Below are 24,613 nucleotides of genomic sequence, written 5' to 3'. Positions count from 1 at the left end.
AAGTACTAATACACACACTGAAATAATTTAACCAAGTTGTATTTTGAAAAAAAAAAAAAAAACAACAACACAAAAAAAAAAACAAACAAATGAAATAATTGGCACAATGTACTTTCTCTTGGCAGAAACATTCAAGTATTAACCCTTAGTGGTCTGAGACTATTTTGGCCATTTTTCAGTGCTTTTGATTTTGCCTTTATATACTATATAAACAAATGTTTATTATATATATATATATATATATATATATATATATATATATATATATATATATATATATATATATATATGTATATATATATACAGGGTGGGGAAGCAAAATTTACAATATTTTGAGGCAGGGATTGAAAGACGGTGTATGACCAGTTAGTTTATTGAAAGTCATGAGAATTTATTTGCCACAAGAAAATTTACATAATAGAAAATGTTTTTATTCTATGTGTCCTCCTTCTTTCTCAATAACTGCCTTCACACGCTTCCTGAAACTTGCGCAAGTGTTCCTCAAATATTCGGGTGACAACTTCTCCCATTCTTCTTTAATAGTATCTTCCAGACTTTCTCGGAATAGTTTTGCTCATAGTCATTCCCTTCTTTCCATTATAAACAGTCTTTATGGACACTCCAACTATTTTTGAAATCTCCTTTGGTGTGACGAGTGCATTCAGCAAATCACACACACTTTGACGTTTGCTTTCCTGATTACTCATATGGGCAAAAGTTTCTGAAAAGGTATGGATAATAGTGTTAGGTATGATTATGACATCAATATATGTTTGGTTTCATAACAATTGACGTAGTGCCTGCTGAGAAAAAACAACTAAATGTTCATTGTAAATGTTGCTTCCCCACCCTGTATATATATATATATATATATATATATATATATATATATATATATATATATATATATTAGCACAGCTTCATTTATATCATCTGCCTATTATTTTTTTTTTTTCACTTTGATCTACTATATCAACATAAAAGGGCAGAAAACACCAAAAAAATATATAAAATCCGATTTGAAAAATGTATATAATTTATTGCATAAATAGCACAAAGATGCTTAATGAACCTTTTTAAAGACTTTAAGAGTGAATATTGGTACCAAATATTACATATATACTATTAAAATTGTAATAAATTAAAACTATACTTGAATATTTGACATAAAAGCAGATCTTTACGGAGGCGTTTTCTCTGGAAAAGTGTGGTAATCAAACACGGTTATCATGATAATTAGAATTTAAATGGTAATGCTAATGGTCTGCAATTTTACCGTGGTTTATTGTTATACCATTAATCGTTACATCCCGAATGTGATGTGATGTTGCTATTTACCAGCAAGTATTTTTCATTAAGTATCCAAGAAAACATAAGAACCAGACCTGCCGATGTGTGGATGGGATAGCCTCTAATACACTGTACTATTTAGTTTCTGTTCTGATGTACTTTAATTATTTTGGTCTTTTTATTTCTTATAATAAAAAAAAAAAATACTATTAAATAATATTTCACTTTTAATATGTCTCACAGCACATACACACCTGGGAGCATGTCAACAGAGTTAACAAAGTAAACCTGACATCACAACAAGAAGTTTGACACAATTATTATTCTTGTTGTTGTTGTATTAATTATATTTTTGTTTTTCAGTGTGTGGCAGAGGGAAAATATTGTGTCAAACCTATTGTGTTGAATAATGAGCTACTCCCAGGTGTATAAATAATTTCAACATGTCAAAATCCTTTCATATAATTTGTGTTTTTGTGGCTGTTTCCATACTTTTATTATTTGGTAAAAGGTATTCAACCATGGTGGTTTCCAGCACCGCATTCAGCTAAAAAAATCCATCCAATCGGCATCCGCCTTGCACAATAAAAGTACCTCCCCTCATACGGGAGCCAAAGTAGACCCTTGAAACTAAAATAGTCCCCTGTCACTACAGCATAAACACAAACCAAAGGAGGACTTTCTCAAATGGTTCTGAGAATTATGAAAGGGTTCCTGCAGTGCTAAAGTGCCTCATACTTTGCCATCTATCAGCACCAATGGGGAGTCAGTGCAGGATACAGCACTGACAACAGCCATATTTTAGAGAGTGCTTTTGAGCTTTTTCTGCTTAAAAATTAAGTTTGTTACATGTACACATTGTTGGTCTAAATGAAAAATAAGGGAAACAGTCTTAAGTTTGTAACAGCAATTTTGAACAGACATTTCTACCTTAACTTAACATAGAAGTATATTAAGTTAGCACAGCTTAAAAATCTTGTAAACTTCCTCCAAAAGCTGAGTACAAAGCTGACGTGCCTGCACATGTTTTGCTGACAGACCACGCCTGCCACAAGAAACGGAGGGAAGCACCGAAAGAAAAGGGAGAAACACGATTTTGCACAGAACTTTACCAAACTTTAAGGCTTGGTAGAATTTAGCTTTGTTTCTGCAACAGTAGTTTTAATTATGCAAGGACTGGATGATACACATTTTCCTCCTTTCTAATTTAAAATGGTAGTATATATTGTGGCGTGTTTGCCGCATTGCATTGTGGGTATTGGGTATATTGTTGAAAATGTGTTATTTTATGTGCAGGGTTCAGCAAAGTTGTGGTGTTGGTGTTAATTTGGAGTTAATGTGTGCATGCTAATGTTAACTGGCCTTTTTGTGTTTATTTTTGTATTTTTATAGAACTGCACTATGAGTCAGAGCCACAGGCCAAACGATGCCTTTCCTGTTTATTGTCGATAACAATTTTATTGTTCAATATAACTCTTCACAGGTAGACAAATATAACTTACTGTTCTAAAGTGAATGGGGATATTAGTATTGTGTGCAATTGATATATAGACATGTAGACAAATCTAATAATTGAGATACATAGAGAAGTTCTAAGCAGTAAGGTCGTATAAATGGAATTTCTATGTGGAATAATAAGTTAGGCCAATAGTGATGGGACTTTTGGCTCTTTGAAGGGAGCCGTTCAATCAGGAGCCGTTCAAAAGACTGGCTCTTTTCTGTTTTTTGCATTATTTTGAAACACCAGTGTTTTAATGACTAAATAGGCTACATGTGATGATTGACATTACATTTCAAAGGTGTTTAATTGGCACGGCAGAAAATATGATCTTACTGTAAAAAAGAATAGTTAGTTCAAATGTGTGGGCTAAATACATGACATGAGAGATGACATTAGGCAAATGCTGGAATTGGACCAAAAACATCACGGTACATTACGTGGACTAGTCTGTAGCCTAAAAATGAAGAAGAAAATAAAACATTTTCTCATGAAATAACATTTTATTCTCCTCAAAACAAGAACGATAAATTTGTGTAAACACATGGAAAAGATTGCACAAAATACAACAGTGATTAATCACTGCAATTACTTAAATACCTGAACTATAGTGCAATTCTCAGAACAAGAACAGTATGTTGGTAAACATACAGAAAAAATGTACAAAACACAAAAGCAATTTATCATTGCATCTTTTTTTTCTGCTCGAACATTCTCCTCCTGCCCAATGCCTCCCCAGTGACGCTAAATTGACAGGCAATCGGACACTCCCTCCTTAAAAAAAAATAAAAAATAAAAAATGAATGGCTCTTTACAAAGACTCGGTTCCCATTGTTCATTTCAAAGAGCCTTTCAAAAGATTCGATTCATTCATGAGCATCACATCACTATAGGCCAACTCAAAAAATTAAGGTAACTACATGTATGGACATTTTAGAGCAGAATAAAAGTAAAACAATAAGTCAATATAACTAAATGGAGTACTTTTTGCACAATTAAAATTTAGTTGGTTCGACTTAATTAGACTTGTAGAGTAAAAAGCAAATTATGTTGTTTGTACTAAAGTAATAGAGTTTACTGAACTAGAGAAGTATTGTGGCATTTAAGCAATTATGGCCAAGTTGAAATAACTTAAAAAGATGAATGGAAATTGTTACATCAATTTTTTTTTTTACATTGAGCCAATTTATTATTTTTTAGAGTGTAGAAATACAAACTTTGATTAAACTGGAGTTGTATTTTAGTGACCGAAAACTGAACTCTTCAATTCAAACTCTGTGGTACTTTTTGACGTCTAAAAACGTATTTGGCCCTTTTACAACCTCTTAAACCAGTCAAAAAAACATCAGAAGACAGAAGATACCATAAAACCAATTCTGGGTTTCAACTTAAATGACTTGTTTGCTGTTCTATCTCCAGTTCTGCATTTCTATCCCTCCTCAGCCTGAAGCTTTGCTTATTCACGCGAGACGTTGGCTGTGAGGATTGTTCCCTGACAGCAGAGGAGATGAGGAACGTGTTGGAGAAACACTTTAGACAGGGAGGGATCAATGGGCGGATAAATAATACATTACTGGTCACAACTTATTGATCCTGTTTCTAAATAATAAAGCCATAGAGCCTCCGATATTTAGTATGATATATGTTATATGTAGTGGATAGATAAAATGTTTTTTTAATTGATGCAAACGTGTTAGAATTCAGGTTCAGAATACTTTATCATTCTCGGAGAAAACTGCATGTTACAGTTGCTTCATGCAAGTATAAGAGAAAGTAGCAGGTAAATAAATTCATTACGATAAATGAAAGAAATATACATGAATAAATGTGCAAAATATTGTGTGTAATTATGTGGTTATAAGGACGTCTATAAGTGGATGCTACTTATATTTTTCACCAAATGAGCAGTTTCTTTTGTGTTTAGCTGTCAAATATGCATCACATTAAGTGAGTTTGTTTATTATAAAACTGTGCAGTCGAAAAGGAAGAGAAATTTTACATGCATTTCAAAAACATACATCTTAATTCTGCGCCTAAGTTTATTTCTGTGTAAAGAAGATTACGGTGATGATTCAGTATGATTAAACAGGAAAAGTGCAACAACACAGCACTGTGGATTATTCATTCTCTTTGCTTACAACAATGTCAGAACAGCTCAGGGAAGCAGTTTGGGGCCAAGTTGTTCTCCAGGGTGTTGAGAAAAACTCTCCTCCAGCAAAACTGCAGTTACATCACAAGGGGGAAGGACAAAGCAGACTGGAGGAATTTTTACAGACACACAAAAAAATTCTGTCACAGCAAGATGAGTGTGACTTCTAGTGACCACAGTGCAAAAGTATATAGAATTACATTAACATAAAGAAAAAAATAATCACTGTACAACAGTTGTACAGCTCACTTTTAACATGAGATGTCTTGTTTAATCTGTACAGATCAGAAATATAAAAATGAGCCGTTATGTCTGTGCAGTGGATTATGTGCACGTTTAATTCTCAGCCTGATGGTTACATGATGAATAACCAGGTATAATTTTCCATCTTGACAATATGCGTCAAATCCACGCCAGGACAATCTGATATCCTCTACCAACAAAGACCATTTCCAAGAACCAGGTTTTCCCTTTGAAAAGACACAACATTGAGAAAAATCACTAAACTGAACAGACTAATTCTGTATTTTCTAAACCAGACAAGATGAAGCTGCAAGCTGTCAGATTTTGACAATCTCCAACTTTCAGTGTGACAGATTGGCAGCACATCTAACACAATACATTTAAGGACATTGGAGGAAAAAAAATAATAACATTTTGATGCTGGAAATTGGAAAATTAATGTGATTTAGAGTTTACACAATATACTCAAAGATTATATTATCAAGGAAATGCATGAAAGCACTGGGGTGCAGCAGCTGGAAACAGGGAACAGAGTAGTTGAAGGTCTGTAATGGCTAAAATAGTTTTAACATTTGCATTAATTACAACTTAAATCAACATAACCTTATAAAGCCAAACATATCATATTTGATACATGAGTTTTGAAGCCCTGTACATGATAAGTGTGATATTTTTTGTCTTGAAAAACCTGATGTATACAATTAGATACACGCAATACACGGATTATCCACCGGGGGGAGGGATTTGTTCACCAGAGGCTTTTCCAGTGACACTACAAGACTGTCCTTAATGAGGAAGGAGGAAGAACTTTGCCAATTTTGAAAAGGAATTACCAATTTGTTAGACAGGTTTGTGTTATATTATGTTTTTGTTTGTTCAAAAATAATATTTGAGCATTGAGACCTGATGTATTACATATGACACAAAATTGAAACTCATACATGGAAATTGATATTTGAAAAAAAAAATGTGGTTGTTCAGAAGGACCAATAAAAGCTCCAGTTTCAAAGAAATGGAATTTTATGTCAATGATTTAATGGTTCAGGCTTTACAGGGTCAAATCTAAATCCTAGTAGCTACTCTCAGCGTCTTTTGTAAAATGTGGGGTGTTGTAACTTTGGTGTTCAGGTTGTAGAAAATCTACCCAGTGAAGCTCATGGGTGTTTGCAGACGGGTTGGTGAGGGTTAAATGTGAGATTGACAGCTGTAATTACCCATCACTGATCACATTCAGTCACTTGTGTCTCTTCTGCTCTATTCTTCGGCTCCTTGTGGAGACTTGGCTTTTCCACAGCAGTGTGAAATGGTGCCACTGGGGTAATCTATATTTATATTTAGTCTTTTGATTTGAACACAGGAGAGAGTTGCAGAAAAGAGGTTTGCATTTTCACATAACAGTGTTTTTTTCCCCTGAATTTTGGTTCCAACAGCTTGCAGATGCACAGCTCTCAACTTATCTTAAATATTTGTCGTATTTACACGCCTTTATATTGTTATTTGGTGATTGATAAATGATAGTTTTAGTTTCTACACTGTGCATCAAAGTTGGGCACACCAGGGCTATCAGATTACAGGACACATATTTAATAACATAATCTATAATAATCTAAAAACAGAAATTAAAAAAAAAAAAAAAAAAAAACGTGCAGTTGTCAAAAATCTGGTGGGAGGGTGCTTATCATAATAAGTGTTATTAGTGTAACAGGCACTGTGTTCAGAAGAATGCATTGCACTGAGTGGTGACAGAGGGTGAAAATGTTAGAATCTATGACAATATTTCAGTTAGTTTTGACTTAAAGCAGGTAACCCTTATGTCTCTGTGGTGCAACCAAACCTACATGCAGCTTTGAATATCAAACCAAGGAGTTTCAGTCAGAGAAAGACCAATCAGACATAACATTTAAGAAAGGATAAAAACCTTTCAGTGCCATCTGGTGCTGATAGTGGCCCATAACTAATATTACACCTCTAAACTTGAAATACTCTCTTTAGCTGTTCCAGTCGCCAATTATCTTGTTGTCTAATCAAGTGAAACATGGTTCATTTCCAGCTTACATGGAGCCTTTTCAGTGTTAAAGTGTTTGGAGGAAGTAGCTGCTTTTCCTTTCAGACTAATGTTAATATATCATCTTTCTACACTATAAAATGCACTGTATTTTATGTAGTGACGATTTTGCACCAACCAACCAACCAGCAGCAGGCCACTTTACTTTAACTGATACTGTGTGAATACAACTGTTGCCAGAAAGTGACCAAATTGTGACATTCACTTGTTAAGAGCCTCAAGCCAAGCACCTGCAGTTGTGACGGTGATTATGTGATTAGTCTTGCTTTACATCTCCCCAGTGCGCTTAAATGCGCCGAACGCTAAATCAAGATGAATCCAGTCCAACTGAAAGAAATTCGTCTGGATCAGCTCCCTGCCTTCCCAAACTGCTGTTTTCCCACTTTATGCAGCTTCACTTTCAGTCAACACATACAGAATCTTGCAGCCTGGTAGTAATTGGGTTTTCAGTTCAACATAACCTAGTGCTTATGAAGATGATTATGTGCAGTTTCCCTCATTAGCACATGTAAGCCCTACAGGTGAATGAGACAGCAGAATTATCATAATGTATATAAAACTAGTCTGATTAATTCAGAACATGTACATATGCACTCACTGTACAATAGAAACTGGCAATAGAACAACAGGACTGCATTGTTTTACATACTACACAAAGACCGTTTAACCCTATAAAACCTTTTGTATCATATTTGCTACACCAGGTTTTGAGATCTCTATCTTATCAACAAGATCAATACTTTCCTTAGAAATTTGTTGTATATGACCTGATATATGTTTTATGCCCCCTGGTGAATTATCGTTCCACTGCAGCAAGTGTTTTTTTGTTAGTTTTTTTCCTTTTTAGCTAACCAGCCGACAAGCTGTAAGCTATTGTCGTCATGCGGTGTCCGGTGTCGTCATCTGTCGTCATCGTCTGTCATTGTCTGTCGTCAATTACAAAATGTTCAGTTGTCTTCTTCTCCGAAAGTACAATTCCGATTGACTTCAAACTTGGTATACAGCAACTTTATGATGATGTCAACAAAAGTTAGTGAAATTATTTGGATACGGATCTGATTCTGGATTTGGTGCGACTTTGAAAAATTTCCCCATTATAAGAGATGGGAAGTGGATCAATGCAATAAGTCAGTAAATACTAATGATATCAAGTGTAAATTTCTACAGTACAGCCCTGATGGGGAGATGACCGAAACATAATGGCCACATGCTGATCAGGATCTTCTTCTGGATCTGAGAACTTACACAAATTTAACATGGGCTCTTATGGGGAAAAAATTTTAATCAACTTCTTCTCCAAAACTACAGTTCTGATTGACTTCAAACTTGGTATACAGCTTCTGCATGATGATGTCAACACAAGGTATTGAAATTATTTCGATCCGGATCTGAGTCTGAATTTGGTGCAACTTTGACAAATTTTCCCATTATAACAGATAGGAAGTGGATTGATCCAATAAATCAGTATCAATGATATCAAGTTGGAATTTGAATTTTTTACAGATCTGATTGGAATATGACCAAAACATGGGCTATTTCTGTAATAGAATGAATACACATAACTGGGTAATAATAAATGGCATCTGGATACATTTCCTAAAGCTTTTCATTTGGCCGGTAAACTACAGGGCCATTGGTCCTATTTTTCAGTATGGCCTCTATTGGTAAATCGTCCACACACTTTTTGCAGGAAAGTCTTTGGTAATTGTCAAAAAGACCATTTATATTGTTATACTTCATGTACTGAAACAATGCATAGTTACTTGATAACTGATTACAGTGGTCTACAAGGAAAATGCTTCCAGAATAAAAGTAATGAAATTTTACCACATGAGAGTCACTGATAAAGAAAAATCAAGTAAAAAATGCTGGTTGGTTGAACTTTCCAAGATACAGCCTTGGGTCAAAATGTGAAACTCAAGAATTAACGAGAGAATGGGTTTGATTCAAAAGGAATATTTGTCTCAGAGCTACAAGATCTAATTCAAAACACTGTCTGCACATTAGAATACATTCACTTTACAGGTTCTATTTAGTGGAAGATTTATAAAACTATTATATAAATGTACATAAACCAGTATATATGTGTAATAACACTTAATCATATACCTTGAAAACATCAGCAAACCGGCACTTGTCATTTATTTTCCAATTAATCTTATTAAAATATGTAACATTTAGCGCATTTAATGCCTGAAGCAAATCATTTCTAAAAAAAAATGTAGGCCAGTGTTATTTATACTAAAGTTAAATTGTGTTAAAAATGTGTGTATCAAATTTGATATTATGTATACAAAAAAAAACAATGTATGAAATGTCATACAAAAATATATCATAAACAAAATGATACGGTAAAATGTTTTGCTTGGATTTTGTTAAAAGGTTTAATAAACATCTACAAAAAAAAAAATAAATAAATTTGTGGCTAGTTTTTGATGGGTCAGGTTTTACAGTGTTAAAGGCATTTTCTTCCATAGTAATCGGCTCCAAAAATCTGACAAATGTAGACAAAGCTATTTTTAAAGCCATGTTAAATATCCAATTAAAAAACACTCCTTCTGGAAGGAGTAATAAATGTTTCTAATAGTCAGTTTCTGTATTTTGGATTTGTTCCCAAAATAAAGTTAAGCACCCCTGCTGTCCATGTCTAAATATAAATGGCTTCTTCCTTGAATCTCTTATCTTATCTCAAGCTCTCAGGGACACATGAAGGCAGCTAACTGTGATTACTTTGCCAATTGCATTTTAAAGATATAATTAGTCAGATAATCTTGATATTTTACTCAAACAATGTAATGTATAATTGCTTGTATGAAACCTTGCCAAGTAGTTGTGCCAGTTGTGCAAAATGACATGTCGCTTTGTAATTTTCATTACAATATAAAGATATACAGACACGACTCTTGGAAACTTAAACACTTTCTTAAAACATTTAGAATCAGGTTTATTTTCTACCAACATATGACTTAATGTTGATGATGCAGTTTGAGAGGACAGATACTAGATATGTGGGTGTGGATAAAATCTAGAGACTCTGTTAAGATCTTCAAATGATAAAAGAGTAAGAACAGAGCCAGTCCTTTTTGCAAAGTGCTTTTTGTCTAATACTCCTCTAACTAATTCAAGCAATTTCTGTATGTCAGCAGTAATACTTCAACTAGAAGTAGATGCTATAGCTTTGATTAGAAAAAGGGGGAAAAAATCCTGCAGCAGAGTCCTTTGATTTTACATATTGCAGTCCAATATCGAACACCAGGCTTTAATAATTTAACTAAAATGTTGAGAGTAATATCACGCAAGGAGGGATAGAGTTGCAATTTCCCATATGCCACTCTGCTGGGTGATTCATTCACTTATTTTAGAAATTGGATATACAATAATTGACTGTAGCTTCATATGAACATAAATGTAATTATCTGTGTCTATGATAAAGAACTTTGTAAGTCCCACTGTTGCATCAGGTGAATAAAAAGAAAGAAAAAAAAAAAAAAAACAGTCACAGAAATAATCACAGGATCACTTTCAACCACAGCATCCTTCCTCATCTCATTGTATCGCGCTGGTGTTTCGCTTTACATTTCTTGCCTTTCATTTATTTTTTTCTCCCTCTCCCTCTCTCTCTCTCTCTTCCTTTCCACCTCCAAGTTATCATTATATTATCTTTAACCTTGAGGCCCTTTTTTGTTTCAAGTTATGGGTCAGCAGGCTTTTATCACAATCTTGGAATTGCCCATTAAAGAAAACACTTATACGAACCAATAAATGTGCACAGTGCACTAGTGGTAAAACAAGACTGAGAGGGTAATTCTCTTTTTAGCCACCTATACTCCGAGGTCTGGAGAGTCATTACACAGCCGAGAGGAAAGAGGTGAATTGTCTTTGTCATCTAAGTTATAGTTGAATAGTCGAGTCTAAACAGCCCCGGCAGCTTTTCAGACAGTATTCAGCATTTAAAGCAGTGGTTCCTAACCTTTTCTAGTTTTTGGTTTTAACATCACAAATTTCTGGTGACCCCAGACATTCAAAACAGAGACATTTTTTTGGGCTAAAATTAATTTGTTTTTGAACATGTAATAGTTTGCTATACTATGTTGCAAATAAACATTAATTTTAGGCAACATTTAGGCTATATAATGTAAATTTGTATTAGTAAGTTTTCTTTTTTTCTTTTTTTTTTTTATAAATTATACGAAATTTCAGGCAACCCCCGACATTCCAAACGGAGACATTTTATTGGCTAAAATTAATTTGTTTTTGATCGTGTAATAGTTTTCTATAATATGTTGAAAAAAAACATTAATTTTAGGCAACATTTAGGCTATAAAATGTAAATTTTTATTAGTAAGTTTTCTTTTTTTCTTTTTCTTTTTTTTTTTTTTTTATAAATTATATGAAATTTCAGGCAACCCCCGACATTCCAAACGGAGACATTTTATTGGCTAAAATTAATTTGTTTTTGATCGTGTAATAGTTTTCTATAATATGTTGAAAAAAAACATTAATTTTAGGCAACATTTAGGCTATAAAATGTACATTTTTATTAGTAAGTTTTAATTTTTTCTTTTTTTTAAAATAAATTATAAGAAATTTCAGGTGACCCCCGACATTCAAAACGGAGACATTTTATTTGCTAAAATTAATTTGTTTTTGATTGTGTAATAGTTTGCTATAATATGTTGCAAATAAACATTAATTTTAGGCAACATTTAGGCTATAAAATGTACATTTTTATTAGTAAGTTTTAATTTTTTATCAATTACTAGAAATTTCAGGCAATCCCATCTGAACTCCAGGCGACCGCACGTGGGGTCCCGACCCAAAGGTTGAAAAACACTGCATTAACTGCTCCCAATCTCCTTTTTAAGTTGGTTGGTACAGTCTGTTCTTTCTCAAACTGATAAAATCTTGCACCACAAACATCTGAAACCAGTGTTCAAGGGGTTAAACTGAAATATGGAGGAAAGAGTGTCTTATTTTGAGGCTCACCTGGGGTGTATATCCACTAGCACCACCAAAGTTTGCATTGTATTTGTATTTATTTATTTAGCACAATAAAAACAGTGCAGGGAGGGAACAAAGCCCAAAGGGCTTGTACAGAGTTCCACTCCCATCATCTACTATAAATAAAAAATAGAATGCACAAACATAAGAAAACAATAATTAAACAACAAATAACAATATAGAAAACACTGAAAAAGTCAGGACAGGAGATGTTTTTTTCAGTGAGTTTTTGAAAGATGTAAATGACAACATAGACTTTAGAGACATGTCTAGATTGTTCCACAATTTAGGACCTCTAAATAAAATATTAAATTGATGACCAGATGTTCGACAGAAGGGTAAATGAAGATTGTCACTATGTCTAGTTGAGTATAAATGTAAATCGGATGAAAAACAAAAAAAATTATGAAAAGTGTCCGAAAGATCTTGGTTATTATTGATAAACTTGTGCACAAATAAACACTGAGTTCATGAACGGGTAGTATTGAATATTTCCTAAAAATTGGTGCAGATGGTTCATATCTACTAGACAGTGAGATTGTAATAACATCAATCCTTTTAAAGTGAAACCTTGCCACTTTGGTACGCTTTTTTCTGTCTTTTTTTTAACCAATTAGTTGAAATTTCAGGCGACCCCATTTGAATTCCAGGCGACCCCACTTGGGTCCCGATCCCAAGGTTGAAAAACACTGATTTAAAGACAGGAAAAGGAGGTCTCAGTCACTGTTAGTGAATCCCAACGACTGACTGACTGTCTTTTGCACATGTTTGAAGAAATCATTAACAGTCATCTCTAATCTTTCTACTGTCTGGATTAATGTTTGGAGAATGTGCCCAATCTGCAGAAACTTTGAGAAATTTTCCAAGATGCAATCAAAACTAATATGTGAGTTGTTAATTGTCTTAAGCCTTGAAGTACAAATAAAAGCTTTTCCTTGTTTCAGTGACTCGCTTAATTGTGTTTTGCAGATATGAACATTTAGATTTCGATGGCAGGTCTGCCACATCCAATCAACAGGTTCAGTGGTATCAGGTGAGGGATCAGGATTGGGCATGAATGCAGAATCCACCAAAAGACTAGACTTAACAAGAATGTGCCAAACGTCATGCGGTTACTGTCAATCAGTTCAAAAAATAATTCCACTGTACACAGTATCTTGAAAAAGAGTCCACAAAAAGACACCAGAAATAGGACCAGTGTTATGCTGTCCTGTGGTCTTGATGTAGGAGGTCAATCTCCCAATAGAAGTGGGTGGTACTTTCACTGGAGGAGAACTCAACTGATTAAATGAAAGTCCATATATGAGTTCCTAACACTGTTCAATAGGAACTATATTGATATATCTAACCATTTCCATGTTCCAAACTATTAAAAATGGACCATTATAAGTAAAGGCAAATTTGTACTTTTAAAAAAAATTGGTCAAAAATTCAAAAATCTAAATTCCTCAAAATTGTGAACAAACTTCATAATCTTTGTCCCAAGGAAACTTCATGTAAATTTTTTAATGAATTTGACCAGTAGTTTCAGAAAAGATGTTTGGAAAATTGCTAATGAAGACAACGACAAAGACCACAGTGACGAAGACAATGATGATGATGACGACGAAGACAATGACGATGAAGACAATGACGACGGACACAACGACGACGGAGACGACAACGGAGACAATGACGACGGAGACAATGACGACGGAGATAATGGCGATGGAGACAAAGACAACAACGACGACGGAGACAACGACGACGGAGACAACAACTACGACAACGGCGACAATGGCAATGGAGACAACGGTGACGAAGACAACGATGACAAAGACAATGATGACAAAGACAACGCCGACGAAGACAACGACGACAAAGACAACGCCGACAAAGACAATGCTGACGGAGACAACGCCGACGGAGACAACGCCGACGGAGACAACGCCGACGGAGACAACGCCGACAGTGACAACGGCGACGGAGACAATGATGACGAAGACGACTACAACAACGGCGACGGTGACAATGGCGACATAGACAACGGTGACAAAGACAATGACGACAAAGACAACGATGACAAAGACAACGACGACAAAGACAATGACGATGAAGACAATGCCGACGGATATGCTGACGGAGACAACGCCGACAGAGACAACGGCGACAGAGACAACGACAACAACAACGATGGAGACAGCGACGACGGAGACAACGACGATGGAGATGATGACAACGACGACGACGACTACAACAACGACGGAGACAACGGTGACGATGACTACAACAACGACGACTACAACAACAACGGAGACGACGGCGACAGAGACGATGACTACAACAACGACGACTACAACAGCGATGGAGACAGTGGCGACGGAGACAAAAATGACAATGAAGATGACGACAGAAACAATGATGATGGAGACAACAGTGACAGATGATGAAGATAGCAGCAACAAGGACGCCAGAGGTGACAAAGACAGTGGCGACAAAGACAATGACAATGAAGACAACGATGACAATGATGAAAATGATGCCGATGACGACAAAGACGACCCTGGACACAGCGCCTTCACTATAGCTCATGGCTATCGGCTAACTATGAGCTAACTAAAAAGCCCAGGAGGTGTAAACCCGGTGTTTATGAATCTGTGTGACCTTCAATCCTCAGCCTTTGCATGAGAAACAGTCATGCCACCGTGGTGAATATAGACACATGAGCCCTGGGGGTCTCGTGGAAAACCGGTCGCTTGATGCGGTCCACCACTTTACCCAGAAATGCAACTGGAAAAAACTATATGACACAAGAACAAAGACCTGCATGAACTGGATACAGACGCAGTTCATGAATGGATCTCAAAGGGACTGAAAGGCATGTGCTGTGGTCAGATGAGATTACATTTTAGCTTGTTTTCAGATAAAAACAAGATGTTGGGATCAATGTGTCAAGGATCATATGTGTGAAGGATCCATCGATGTGAGGATGGATTTTACAGACACATACGCTACCGTCAAATCGACATGTTTTACCTTAAGTCCATGGTTACTTTAGCAGGAAGTAAATATGGACAAACAGACAACAGGCACCAATGAGCAGCTCAAGTCTTATATCGAGAAACTGTATTCGTAAAAGTGCAAGAATTAGTGTATAATAGAAAGACAAGGCAGTGAAACAACAGTAACAGGCTGAATGTGTCACAGGCATACAAATCTAAAGTTGTTTATATTAAATACAGGTAAGTTTCTCAGTGAAAACATTGACAAAACATTTTACTTTGTCCTTTTGTCAGTTAAATAAAGGCTCACTTTTTTTTTTTTTTTTTAAGGCACATATTTTTTGTATAAATACAGTTTGGACGTTACGTGACCTGAAGTTGCGTTTCCAGGCAGTATAAATGTTTGACCACATATGTGTATTTTATTGTAAAATATGTGATCCTGTTTTTTGAGGTTTGAGGATTGGACTATTTCTGTCTTCCCTATGATCAGGGAGAACAATTCTGCAGGTCTTTTTTTTTACTATGAAAATGTTTTTTTTTTCTTTTTTTCCCTGTGTTTATGACTGGCTTTAGGGAAACGAATGAGTGACTTCACAACTAGGTCTGCATATAAATCCCTGGGGAAGGTATCCAACTGAACTTAATAAAAAAAAAAGTGTGAAGGACAGATTTGCATTTTGCTAAAGCTGTGAGGGACATATTTCACCACATCTGTCACATCCAGTTCCTCATATGTCTGAAATCAGTTTTACCCTTTGAATGAGAGCACTGCTGTCTCACTGTGTATTCAGTGGCGCTTTTTTTTTTCTTTCAAAAGAAAAAAAAGTAGAGAACGTTTTGAGAAAAGATATTCATTGAAGTGAATGAGAACCTGTAATTAAATTCTCAACATTTTTTTTTTTTTTTTGAAAAGCTCAGGCTGCGTCTAGGAGCACAGGGGCAAACAAACATCTTCAACTCTTAGGCTCATGTGCATTTCTCTGGGAAATGGACCCGTAGAGGCGAAAAAAAAAAGAAATGTGACAGTTGTCAAGATGATTGCTTTTGAGCTACAGAATAAAGATTCGTAGGAGGGACTGTCTCTTAACTCTGAAGATTCATTCACCATACCACTCTGTAGCGAATACACAACCTATGACTGGATCAGAGGCCTTTTCAGTGCAACAGTCTTATGCATTCAGTAGTGATGAGGAAAAGGAGTTTATTGAAATGACTTAAAGTCACTGAAGCTTGAGGCAAGAATTCATATGCAGAGCACTGGCTGTGTCGGACCCTTGGAATACGCAGTGGAAACTGTCATCACCTTTTGCCACATCATACATTACTTTAAACTTTCTGTGGTTGTTGTTCCTTTCCAAAATAATGTTAATAAAAAAAAAGCAGAGGTCATAATTGGGCAACAAAAGTGTGGCTATCTCAAAGAAGCAGCTCCACTTTCAAAATATCTTTTGCATAAAGCATGGACAATCTAGTTATACAGCAGCTGCGGAAAACATATTCTTACTTTTCCTTCATTATTATTTGAGTAAACCTCTCTCTATGTATTCAAGGAAATACCATTATAGTAACAAATGCTTTGAAAATATACAATAATGTAACACAATGCAAAACAAGTTGTGCCAGACACAACAAACCCCACCCACTGCACATATTTTGCCCATTATAAATAAATGGGAAAATTTATTAAAAAAAAAAAAAAAAAAGATAAAAGAAAAAAGAACTTCTTATAATATAATATAATATAATATAATATAATATAATATAATATAATATAATATAATATAATATACAGGGTGGGGAAGCAAAATTTACAATATTTTGAGGCAGGGATTGAAAGACAGTGTATGACCAATTAGTTTATTGAAAGTCATGAGAATTTATTTGCCACAAGAAAATTTACATACTAGAAAATGTTTTTATTCTATGTGTCCTCCTTCTTTCTCAATAACTGCCTTCACACGCTTCCTGAAACTTGTGCAAGTGTTCCTCAAATATTCAGGTGACAACTTCTCCCATTCTTCTTTAATAGTATCTTCCAGACTTTCTCGTAATAGTTTTGCTCATAGTCATTCTCTTTTTTCCATTCTAAACAGTCTTTATGGACACTCCAACTATTTTTGAAATCTCCTTTGGTGTGACGAGTGCATTCAGCAAATCACACACTCTTTGACGTTTGCTTTCCTGATTACTCATATGGGCAAAAGTTTCTGAAAAGGTATGGATAATAGTGTTAGGTATGATTATGACATCAATATATGTTTGGTTTCAAAACAATTGACGTAGTGCCTGCTGAGAAAAAACAACTAAATGTTCATTGTAAATTTTGCTTCCCCACCCCGTAATATAATATAATATAATATAATATAATATAATATAATATAATATAATATAATATAATATAATATAATATAATATAATGACATCTATTCTGGGTCACTGGCAATCTATAAATACAATTTGGTATAAATTCATCCAGTAGTTTTGCTGCTGAAGTGTTAACAACAAACAAAGAGGCCGTTTACACATAACCAGGGTTTTTTGAAAACGGAGACTTTTCCCTGTGTTTGTGACTATCATTTACATGATAATGACAGACATATACACCAAAAACAAAGGTCTCTAGAAACTCTGGCCATAATGCATCTGCTTAACAGGATCTTCATATATTTACTTGATATAAAATAAGGCTTTTATCAGGTGTTTCCACATGGTCATACTTCATATTTTGTTTATTTAATTTATTTATTCTTTATCTGTTCGCTCCAGTTCAGTAGAAGGTAAATGAAGTCATAATTTACATCCGTGCACAGCAGTCTTCATGAACTAAAAACAAAAGATGATGAAAAACAGACGCAGCTGTTAATGACTACAGAACTAACACGGTTCGACTCAGAGTTCAAACCCTTTTTCATCCCCTCAGTCACATCAGAGAAGCAGTTTGTGATTGAAAATGAAGTCATCGGTTCATCCATTTGCATTGCATTGGTTCCACATCTCGGACGTAAAGGAAAACTACATCTCCATAGGTTCATAGCGAAAGTAACGTTTTGTTGAGATTCTTTTCAGGATTTTGATTGGTTACTGGTACTTAATAGTCCCACTACACTGCCATCTACAGGGCTGGTAGAGTTTTCTGAAACGATCACATCTGCACAAGGCTTTTTTTTTTTTTTTTTTTTTTTTTTTTAACGGAGAGGGGGAAATCTCCATTTTCATAAATACCTAGCTACAAACAAACCGAACCAAAAACAATACCCTTTGCCTCCTTTGTTGGGAGGCAAGGTAATAAAAGGGTTATTGCTGTGGTTTGTGGGGTTTCCATTGCAAGTATAACTTTAACGTTTTAAGACCAAACAAAGATGCATTATTTGGAATAAGGTGCACTGCATATGCATGTTTGTTCAGAGAGGTTTTGATAAAGAATGTCAAGGGTGTCAAACTCGAAAATAATAGCAAAATAACCTAGAACTAATGACTCCAAATTTTCTTCTTGGTTTAATGTGAAAAAAGTAATGACATCATGCCTATAAATAATGGCAACACCATTTTTTTCTCTTTGATTTACTGCAAAGAACATCAAATTCTGATATCCTTTAATAATAAAACATCAATAACCTGAACAAATATGAACAACCTGGAATGTCTAAAGAAAAATAAGTGCAATTTTAACAATATTCTGCCTGTTTTGTGTCTTGATAGTTCTGATCTGTAATGCACATGTATAAATCATAAGTTGAGGCATAGTATTGATAAAATTATACTTGTTTTTCTTCAGAAATTTCATCTTTTTTTCAGTTATTCACATCTTTTTTGTTTTTGGATAGAAATAGTTTCATCATCTAATGTTATGTTTTGCGCAAAAAAATTTGGAGTTGTCATTCTTTATAGGTTAATATGCTGTTATTTGATTTTTATATGACCAACCTGAAATGTCTAAAGAAAAATAAGTGCAATTTTAACAATATTCTGCCTGTTTTGTGTCTTGGTAGATCTGATCTGTAATGCACATGTAGAAATCATGAGTTGAGGCAGAATATTGATCAAATTTTTCTTATTATTTCTTCTTATTTTGCTTCAGAAATTTCTGTTTTTTTCAGGTTATTCACATCTTTTTTGTTTGGATTGTTTGTAAAATATAAATGTTTTCATAATTAATTATTTTTTGCATTAAAAAAAAAAAAAATTGGAATTGTCATTATGTATATGTTATTATGCTATTATTTTACTGGTCTGGCCCACTGGAGATCAAATTGGACTGAATGTGGCCCCTGAAAGAAAATGAGTTTGACACCCCTGTTTTAGAGTGAAAAAAGTAAAATTACATTATGAAAATGTTTGCATCTACAAAACATCCTTTCAAACAATGTGAATAATATGAACAAACTGAGAAAAAAATGTGTAACTTTAACAATATTATGCCTCAGTTTATCATTTACACATGTACATTATAACTTATAAATCACAGTGGATCTACAGATACACAAAACATTTAGTAACAGGTGGAATATTATTAAAATTGTATTTACTTCTCTTAAGACATTTCAGGTTGTTCATATTTGTTCAGGTTATTCAGATATTTTTGCGAAATTATACTTTGTTTTAGTGTAAATATATGAAAACATTTACATTTACAAAGAGAAAAATTTGGAGTTGTGAGTATTTATAGGTGACTATGATCCACCTGAGACTGAATTGTTCTGAATGTGGAACCAAAACTAAAATAATTGTTAATATCTTAGTGTCATTTTTGCATTTCAAAAATTCATCGCAAGGGCCGAACTGGACCCTTTGGCGGGCCGGATTTGGCCCCCGGGCCTCATGTTTAACACCTACGACTTAGAATCAAGCTAAAAATGATACTAATATTACAGATAGTTACAAACAAGGTGTCAGACTTCCCAGGGAAGTCAAGGGGGAGGAGGACGGAGTGTGTGATGTTCTTTTCGTGACCCTGATTTCATCTTAGTGGTTATTAACGGGCAGTGTGACATGAGTTCAATCTCTGTCTCTGATCTCCTTCGTCTTTCTGTCTCTCACATCTCAGCTGGGTGTCGCCACACGTCTCCCCTTCTTTAATCCGTTGTGTTAAATTAAAAGCTCTCTGCACGGTCATGTGATGCAACCTCACGATGCACTATTTCACAAAAATCTGAAGCAACAGTAATTTTATAGTGGCAGACCTGCCCTGCAAAATGCATAACAGAAACCCCAGACGCTTATTAATTTTGTGGCGAAATGGTGTGTGTATTTAAAATATTTACAATAGCTGTAAAGACACAAGCTCTATGTGTATTGATTAAATCTGGCACAGTGCCCCTGAGGTGCTCTTTAATAATGTAACACAATGTTTTACTCGCACAAAGGTGCACACAAATAATGCTTTAAAGAGGAGGTAATGATTTCAGAAGCAATAACCTCAGAACATTTATGTATAAACCTTTTTTTGAAATAGAAATAAAAAAGGGCAGATGAAGGGTGGAACATTGGACTGTGATCCCCGTGCAGAAGTGAAAGGCAAACTGCATGTAAGTAACTTTAGTGAAGCCTGAGGGACAATGTGTGCAGGGGAGCGTCAGAGGACGGGGCCCCGACCCCTCAGTGCCGGTCCTCTAACCAGGCATGAGACATCGGCCCTGACTGCGATCCACCCCTAGTCACGGTCACCACAAGTTAAGTGACCAATTCCAATGCATCGCTCAAGGCCAAATAACCATTCACAGCACAGGAAACCTGAACATATGTGACACGCGCTTAAACACGTTCCAGGCATATGTTTGGCCATTTGAACAGTAATCTTCCAAGGCAAGGTTGTGTGAACTCGCAGAAGTGAATCAGTGTTTGCTTTTAATGCATCTGTTTCCACGCGTAGGAATGTAGAGATTGAAGAATGCGATGTGCTTTGAAAGAGCAGCTAAACCTTTTTTCGTGTGTCAACAAGCAAACATAAAACATGCAAATCAGAGTGATTGTTTGGTGCTATGTACATATTTGGGCCCGTTAGGAGTGAGCGTCTGAGACATTCCTGTGTTTTTGTATTATACGGACTAAGAGACAGGTTAGCGGTTCAGGTTGAATGCACTTTTTCAGCATTTTTTGAAAGCGTTGCCACTAAAAATGCACACACATCATGCAAAAAGTGAGGGTCATTTCTGTAGACGAGGCCGTGCAGAGAGAACTTCTCTTCTTTTAAATTGTAAATCTTGGCAAAGGACTGAATTTGCAGAATGAGATTAGAGACTTGCAGAATTTTTATATGCATAATCAGCTTTATATTCACAGTAGTTATGTGACCTTATTCTGGCAGAAGTCATTTTAAATTTTAAGTTTGCATCCCATTAGAGATGGAAGGCATTCCTCTGTATCTCAGCAAACAGCTGACGCTCTCTGGTTGATCCGAGTCTATATTTTACTTGTGTAAGGAATAAAAACAACTACGGCATTTCTGAAGAGCTGCGCCAGCGAGGCACCTATACACTGTACATCTGATTGTGAAGGGGACTGGGTGCAGTCTTAGGATGGAGTATATACTGTATGTGAACTGTCAAAATCTGAAATCATTTCACAGCCATAAGCAGCTTATGAGTGCTGTGAAAACTGGTTGATTTTTGAGACACCAGCCCAGCTAAGCACAGCATTTCTTTGCTGCTTAAAATGTGTATGGTTTGAATACAGAACGCAGACAGACCGCATAAAGGAAAATGATATAGGAACCGCAGTGTTGACGTCATCACATAGGGTCAGCAGTCCGATTTCCCCATACAGGACGAATTCTACTTGGATCACAGGTGTCAAACATGCGGCCCGGGGGCCAAATCTAGCCCGCCAAAGATTCCGTTCCGGCCCTGCAGGATGAAAGTGCAAAAATGAACCTGAACAGTCCAGGTTGTCAAAAGGTTCCACATACAGACCAATGTGATCTACAGTAAAAATAACAACACAATAAACTCATTAATAATGACAATGACACATTTTCTTTGTGAAAAATCATGTGGAAAAAATGTAAGTGAAAAAAATCACATTACATTTGAAAATATTTACATTTACAAAACTATTCTTTCACAATAAAATTCAAATAATACATAAATAAAAACAAAGATGAACAACCCAAAATGTGCAATTTGAACAATATTCTGCCTGTTACTAAATGTTTGGTGCATTTATGGATCCACTGTGATCTGGAGTTGTGTTAATAATAAGAGATGGAATATTGTAGAAATTGTTCAAATTTTTTCTCCAAACTTCAAAATTTTAACAATATTCTGCCTGTTACCAAATGTTTATATAACATTGTGTGTAAATGTACATGTATAAATAATAAGTCGAGGCATAATATTGTTAAAATTGCATTCATTTTTCAAATGAAATTTCTGTTTTTTCAGGTTATTCACATCTTTTTTGTAAAATGTAAATATTTTGATAAATTAATTGGGTTTTTTTCATACTAAAACAAAAAGAAAAACTTGGATTTGTCATTATTCATCAGTTATTAAGTCCTTATTTTACTGGTTCTGGCCCGCTTGAGATCAAATTGGGCTGAATATGGCCCCTGAACTAAAATGAGTTTGACACCCCTGACTTAGAGACTCCAAGGTTAAAGAAATAAATTAAAACCAAATCTGTGTTGATGTGGTAACGCCTGAAGATACCACATAATGCAAACGTAGAAAGAAACAGGTCCGGTCCTCAAGTGGCTCTAAAGCAGCTGCAGCATCTCCTGCAGTCATCTCTATTTGCCTAATTTTCTCGGCACTAATTAAATCCCTGCAATAGGAAATGTTATTTTCCATTTGTTTGTTTATACTCTATTTGTCTTTCCTCTGCCTGGGCAGCTAGGAGAAATTGATACCGGATGTGATATATTTGTTCTGCACGGGACAAAATTCCTGTGGTATTGAGGTAAAAAATGTATCTATGACAAGACGTATCATGGAAATAATGCCGTCCCATTGGGGGTAAATCCAGGGACATTTCTGGGGATGGTGCCAGCGGCAGAGGATAACGCTGCAAATACGGTGCCTGTTCCTGGAAAACTGGGGCATCTGGTTTCTCAAGCTAAAAACTGCACGCTTTAGTAGACAGACCTCTGACTTATCTCTTATGTTAAGGGCACAATTGGCAGCTGAGCTTGAATCAGAAAACTCTAATAAATAAGAATAACTGTATACTTTGTGTTCCTAATTTATGCAGCACATCTTTAAAACAGCTTAAGATGGTAAAGCTTTAGTCACTACTTTGATTACTTTATCATTAGGGGTGTGTATTGACAAGAATCTGGCGATACGATACAAATCACAATACTAGGATGACGATACGGCATATCGCGATATATCATGATACTGCTAAAAAGGCAATTTTTTGTTTGTTTCCTTTTTTTTACTTGATTATTTCCTTGAAGAATTGAATTACACCAGAAATATGCACAAATACTAAACACATTTTTATTTGATCAGAACAGGATCTAATGTTATATCACAAAATTTTCCTGTGTTAAAAGTTAAATTATGTTCTACAGACATTACAGTTTAAGATCCTGTTCAAATTTTCATATTCTATTAGTTCAGAACTAACATCAGAACATTATTTTTGTGCAATCCCAACAAAGAAACAAACATTATTTAATAAAAGAGTGTTAAATAATAATAAATAAAATACAGGGTGTCCCATAAGTCTCCATACATAGGAAAAATAAACGTTTCTTGACATAAACCATTTTTATTTATATAATATGCTCTATATGACTGCCATTTTGTCGGGAACACATTTCAATGCGTGTCCTCCACTGCTGAAGAACTATAAAGAAGAAATATAAAGAAATACATGTTAGAACCATATGTATTATGTCTCCTATGTATGGAGACTTATGGGACACCCTGTATAATAATAAACTAGAACCACTCGGAGAGCGCAGACCTCTGCCAAGGCAGATCAGTGCCCCGGATTTGGATGAAAATTTCAGGAAATGTTGATACTGGCACAAGGAACAATGAGTATTCCAGCTGTGAAGTTGTTTTTTTCTGGACATTTAATTTGGACATCATTGTGTTTTTTCAAACTGTTTTTTTTTTTACCACCGCCAGGAGGTATTGCGATCACTTTGCTTTGTGTGTTTGCTTGTTTGTTAGCAAGATAACTCAAAACGTTATGGACGGATTTGGGTGAAAATTTTAGGAAATGTTGATACTGGCACAAGTGATTAAATTTTGGTGGTGATTGGGGGTGAGGGGTCCACTGATCTGCCTTGGCGGAGGTCTGCGCCATCTTTTCTAGAAAAACACTCGTAGAGCGCAGACCTCCGCCAAGGCAGATCAGTGCCCCCCACCCCACCCCCGATCACCACCAAAATTTAATCACTTGTTCCTTGTGCCAGTATCAACATTTCCTGA

General features: G+C 35.3%; 1 protein-coding gene across 1 annotated transcript in view; it reads left to right on the top strand.

The window, feature by feature from the left end:
* brinp1 (bone morphogenetic protein/retinoic acid inducible neural-specific 1) overlaps window positions 1–24,613 on the top strand; it is a 312,756-nt gene that overhangs the window by 147,205 nt on the left and 140,938 nt on the right. The gene's annotated exons all lie outside the window — the stretch shown is intronic.

The sequence above is a fragment of the Sphaeramia orbicularis genome, chromosome 12 (assembly GCF_902148855.1).
Source record: "Sphaeramia orbicularis chromosome 12, fSphaOr1.1, whole genome shotgun sequence".
NCBI classification, from domain to species: Eukaryota; Metazoa; Chordata; class Actinopteri; order Kurtiformes; family Apogonidae; genus Sphaeramia; species Sphaeramia orbicularis.
The sequence above is the reverse complement of the archived record's forward strand: the minus strand, read 5'-3'. Positions and strand labels throughout refer to the sequence as shown.